The sequence below is a fragment of the Cherax quadricarinatus genome, chromosome 86, assembly GCF_038502225.1.
Source record: "Cherax quadricarinatus isolate ZL_2023a chromosome 86, ASM3850222v1, whole genome shotgun sequence".
Classification (NCBI taxonomy): domain Eukaryota; kingdom Metazoa; phylum Arthropoda; class Malacostraca; order Decapoda; family Parastacidae; genus Cherax; species Cherax quadricarinatus.
Window position 1 is genome coordinate 2144985 of NC_091377.1, and position 6219 is coordinate 2151203.

Genomic DNA, 6219 nt, shown 5'->3' on the forward strand with positions numbered 1-6219 from the left:
TATATATATATATATATATATATATATTACATAGATTTTCGAATTACCACTTTTAGCGATGTTTTCATTGAATTTGTTGGATATTATTGTTATGTTTATTGAAGAGAGGTTTCGGCCTGCTCAACAGGATTCTTCAGTCAAAATACAGAGTAGACAGCAGTAGTCGTGTTGCTGATATAAGACACTCAGTCACTCTGCCTTGAGGAACAGTAAGTTCGAGGTGGTCAGTCCCTCAATCCTGGAACCTCTCGTCAAAAAAGACACTCGTGCAACGTTTGGATATCTTCTTCTGAGGAAACGTTTCATCAGCCAGTGGCGAAACGTTTCCACAATAAATATAACCAAATATTCCATAAATATCTCTGATTTATCAACCTGTTGTTTTTCTGAACCTTGTATACAAAAACAAACTGGTGTTGATAATGGCCAAAAAAAAAATGAATGCAATAATGCTTCAGCGGAAGAGTAAAAAAATCCATAAAATAATTTCAACAATGGGATCCGCAGCCCATATTTAAGAAATCAATCCTTTACATATTACTTACATGACAAACGCACTGGGGCAAGGCTGCTTTCTCCGTGAAGATCTTCATTAAGTTCTACACTGGGCGAAACGTTGCCTCAACAACAGCATAAACCGTAGGCACCTCTCCTGCCTACGGTTTTAAGCTGCTTCTCCGCTCATGTGCCGTATTCTATTCAAGATTGATGGACTGACCACATCGACTCAAGGTTGAGGCACTGATTACCTCATTCTCCTCCTGTTCTTCAAGCTTCTCCTGTCTATGGACTGATGAAGCCACTGTGTGGCTAAACGTTTCCTTAATAAAGATACCCAAGAGTTGCACATGTGTCTAAATTATCAACGTGTCGGTTCTGTGAACCATTCATCTACAGCATACATCCTTCAACGTGTATTTATCATTCACCGTGACTGCAACAATACACAAATACACTGTTGCCTATGTCTTACCAATACACAAATACACAAGGAACTTGCAATCCCATTCATTGACAACTGGAACAACTTTTATGGCAAACATGATATGTATGCAAGGGATGGGGTACATCTCTCTGGGGCTGGGGTGGTAGCACTTGCAGACTCGATTGAGAAGGCCATTGGTGAAATGCCTATGATTTTAAACTGATGGAAGATAGAGGTATGGGTGTGTGTGGGAAACAAGCAGGTTGCAACAGTAGGGTTGGAAACAGTAAATGTATAAAAGGCATTCAGCATGAAGTTATAAATAAAGACAATAGATCAGGTCAGCAAACAAAGGGGGACAGCAGAGGGCAGCAAGGGACTAGCTCCCTTAAGGTTTACTATACTAATAGCAGGAGTGTAAGAAATAAGATAGATGAGCTAAGATCAATTGCAAGTGCAGGAAACATAGATATTATTGCTATAACAGAGACCTGGCTCAATCTGAAAGATAGAGAGATGCCCTCTGAATGTCACATACAAGGCTATAAATTATTCCACACTGACAGGGTCAACAGGAAAGGTGGTGGAGTAGCGATGTATGTCAGAGACAATTTAAATTGTTGTGTTAGACAAGAAATTAAATTAGAAGCGTCAGCCACTGAATCTGTTTGGTTACAGCTTCTCGAGGGCCGAGAAAAACTAATTTTGGGTGTGATTTACAGGGCCTCAAATCTTGATAGGGAGTGCAGTAAACTTCTATGGGACGAAATTCGTAAGGCATCTACATACGAAAATGTTGTGCTAATGGGAGATTTCAACTATAGACAGATTGACTGGAGCAATTTGACAGGAAATTTAGAGTCAGGTGACTTTCTTGATACGATCCAGGATTGTTTTTTAAAACAGTTTGTGACAGAGCCAACTAGGGGAAATAACCTCCTTGACTTGGTTCTTGCCAGTAGGGAAACACTAATTAATAATCTTGAGGTTAATGATGAGCTTGGGGAAAGTGATCACAAATCACTGTTTTAATATATCATGGAATTTCCCTAATAATGGCAATCAAATCTCCGTCCCTGACTTTCGCTTGGCTGATTTCATAGGACTGAAAAATTACTTAGGTGGGCTGAACTGGAATGACCTGACTAAGGGTCAGGTAGGTGGTGATGGTTGCCGATATGATGCTTTCCAGGGCATAGTTCTAGCTGCTCAGTCAAATTATGTTCCAAATAGGGAAATCAGATCAAACAAAAATGGTCCTAAATGGATGAACAATAGATTAAAATATCTGATTGGTCAAAAGAGAGGCATATATAGGCAAATCAAAAGAGAAGAGGGGCAATTAAGAAATCGATATATTCAGTTAAAGAGAGAAATAAAAAAGGGAATTAGAAAAGCAAAAAGAGATTATGAGGTTAAAGTTGCAAAAGAATCGAAGACTAACCCAAAAGGATTCTTTCAGGTATACAGAAGTAAGATCAGGGACAAGATAGGCCCACTCAAAAGTTCCTCGGGTCAGCTCACTGACAGTGATAAGAAAATGTGTAGAATTTTTAACACATACTTCCTCTCAGTTTTTACACAGGAGGATACCAGCGATATTCCAGTAATGATAAATTATGTAGAACAGGACGATAATAAACTGTGCACGATTAGGGTCACAAGTGACATGGTCCTTAGGCAAATAGATAAATTAAAACCTAATAAATCCCCAGGCCCTGATGAACTGTATGCAAGGGTTCTAAAGGAATGTAAAGAGGAGCTTAGCACACCTTTGGCTAATCTTTTCAACATATCACTACAAACTGGCATGGTGCCAGATAAGTGGAAAATGGCAATTGTGATACCTATTTTCAAAACAGGTGACAGGTCCTTAGCTTCGAACTATAGACCAATAAGCCTAACCTCCATAGTGGGAAAATTTATGGAATCAATAATTGCCGAGGCAGTTCGTAGCCACCTTGAAAAGCATAAATTAATCAACGAATCTCAGCATGGTTTTACAAAGGGGCGTTCCTGCCTTACGAATTTATTAACTTTTTTCACTAAGGTATTTGAGGAGGTAGATCATGGTAATGAATATGATATTGTGTATATGGACTTCAGTAAGGCTTTTGACAGGGTCCCACATCAGAGACTATTGAGGAAAATTAAAGCACATGGAATAGGAGGAGAAATTTTTTCCTGGATAGAGGCATGGTTGACAAATAGGCAGCAGAGAGTTTGCATAAATGGGGAGAAATCAGAGTGGGGAAGCGTCACGAGCGGTGTTCCACAGGGGTGAGTGTTGGGCCCCCTGCTGTTCACAATCTACATAAACGACATAGTTAGGTAAGACACATATGCAACAGTTAGGTATCTTTATTTCGAAACGTTTCGCCTACACAGTAGGCTTCTTCAGTCGAGTACAGAAAAGTTGATAGAAGCAGAAGATACTTGAAGACGATGTAATCAGTCCATCACCCTTAAAGTTTTGAGGTGGTCAGTCCCTCAGTCTGGAGAAGAGCATTGTTCCGTTGACTGAAACAATATGAAGTTGAAGTGACAGGATGGAGCCTTTATATAGTGCCAGGAGGTGAGACGTAGGTTGCTTTGGGAGGGCAGGTCCCTCTCAAACCCAGCCGTTCTCACTAGTAGAGGTCGAAGTTGATGGTCTGTACCAAGATACCCTTGTGTTGCAGTGTCTGACAGAATGAACATTAAAATGGTATAAAATACCGACAGATTGTTAGGTAAGACACATATGCAACAGTTAGGTATCTTTATTTCGAAACGTTTCGCCTACACAGTAGGCTTCTTCAGTCGAGTACAGAAAAGTTGATAGAAGCAGAAGATACTTGAAGACGATGTAATCAGTCCATCACCCTTAAAGTTTTGAGGTGGTCAGTCCCTCAGTCTGGAGAAGAGCATTGTTCCGTTGACTGAAACAATATGAAGTTGAAGTGACAGGATGGAGCCTTTATATAGTGCCAGGAGGTGAGACGTAGGTTGCTTTGGGAGGGCAGGTCCCTCTCAAACCCAGCCGTTCTCACTAGTAGAGGTCGAAGTTGATGGTCTGTACCATCTGAGGGACTGACCACCTCAAAACTTTAAGGGTGATGGACTGATTACATCGTCTTCAAGTATCTTCTGCTTCTATCAACTTTTCTGTACTCGACTGAAGAAGCCTACTGTGTAGGCGAAACGTTTCGAAATAAAGATACCTCACTGTTGCAAATGTGTCTTACCTAACAATCTGTCGGTATTTTATACCATTTTAATGTTCATTCTGTCAGACACTGCAACACAAGGGTATCTTGGTACAGACCATCAACTTCGACCTCTACTAGTGAGAACGGCTGGGTTTGAGAAGGACCTGCCCTCCCAAAGCAACCTACGTCTCACCTCCTGGTACTATATAAAGGCTCCATCCTGTCACTTCAACTTCATATTGTTTCAGTCAACGGAACAATGCTCTTCTCCAGACTGAGGGACTGACCACCTCAAAACTTTAAGGGTGATGGACTGATTACATCGTCTTCAAGTATCTTCTGCTTCTATCAACTTTTCTGTACTCGACTGAAGAAGCCTACTGTGTAGGCGAAACGTTTCGAAATAAAGATACCTAACTGTTGCATATGTGTCTTACCTAACAATCTGTCGGTATTTTATACCATTTTAATGTTCATAAACGACATAGATGAGGGCATAAAGAGCGACATCGGCAAATTTGCCGATGACACCAAAATAGGCCGTCGAATTCATTCTGACGAGGACATTCGAGCACTCCAGGAAGATTTGAATAGACTGATGCAGTGGTCGGAGAAGTGGCAGATGCAGTTTAATATAGACAAATGCAAAGTTCTAAATGTTGGACAGGACAATAACCATGCCACATATAAACTAAATAATGTATATCTTAATATTACGGATTGCGAAAAAGATTTAGGAGTTCTGGTTAGCAGTAATCTGAAACCAAGACAACAGTGCATAAGTGTTCGCAATAAAGCTAATAGAATCCTTGGCTTCATATCAAGAAGCATAAATAATAGGAGTCCTCAGGTTGTTCTTCAACTCTATACATCCTTGGTTAGGCCTCATTTAGATTATGCTGCACAGTTTTGGTCACCGTATTACAGAATGGATATAAATTCTCTGGAAAATGTACAAAGGAGGATGACAAAGATGATCCCATGTATCAGAAACCTTCCCTATGAGGATAGACTAAGGGCCCTGAAACTGCACTCTCTAGAAAGACGAAGAATTAGGGGGGATATGATTGAGGTGTATAAATGGAAGACAGGAATAAATAAAGGGGATGTAAATAGTGTGCTGAAAATATCTAGCCTAGACAGGACTCGCAGCAATGGTTTTAAGTTGGAAAAATTCAGATTCAGGAAGGATATAGGAAAGTACTGGTTTGGCAATAGAGTTGTGGATGAGTGGAACAAACTCCCGAGTACAGTTATAGAGGCCAGAACGTTGTGTAGCTTTAAAAATAGGTTGGATAAGTACATGAGTGGATGTGGGTGGGTGTGAGTTGGACCTGATAGCTTGTGCTACCAGGTCAGTTGCCGTGTTCCTCCCTTAAGTCAATGTGACCTGACCTGACTAGGTTGGGTGCATTGGCTTAAGCCGGTAGGAGACTTGGACCTGCCTCGCATGGGCCAGTAGGCCTGCCGCAGTGTTCCTTCTTTCTTATGTTCTTATGTTCTTAACACGCACATAGGAGAGCGAGAAACATGGGTCAGTAGGCCTGCTACAGTGTTCCTTCTTTCTTTCTTTCTTACGATGACGCTTCGGTCCGACTTGGACCATTTTGTAAGTTTGTGTGTTTATCCTTTACTGTTTTCACAGTGTGTTGTGTTTATCCATAACTTATCAGAGTGTTCGTCACCCTCTTCATTATAACGTTACTTTTGTCTATATTTTATTTCCTCACAGCTACACTGTCCTTGGTAGGTAAGACACATAGGCAACATTTAGGCAACTTTATTCCGAAACGTTTCGCCTACACAGTAGGCTTCTTCAGTCGAATACAGAAAGTAGGCAGGAACATTAGAGATGTGAAGACGATGTAATCAATCCATCACCCTTAAAGTCGTAGATTTGAGGTTGTCAGTCCCTCAGCCTGGAGAAGTTCAGTTCCATAGTCAGGAACTATCGTCTTCACATCTCTAATGTTCCTGCCCACTTTCTGTATTCGACTGAAGAATCCTACTGTGTAGGCGAAACGTTTCGGAATAAAGTTGCCTAAATGTTGCCTATGTGTCTTACCTACCAACCTGTCGGTATTGTATACCATTTTGATATTT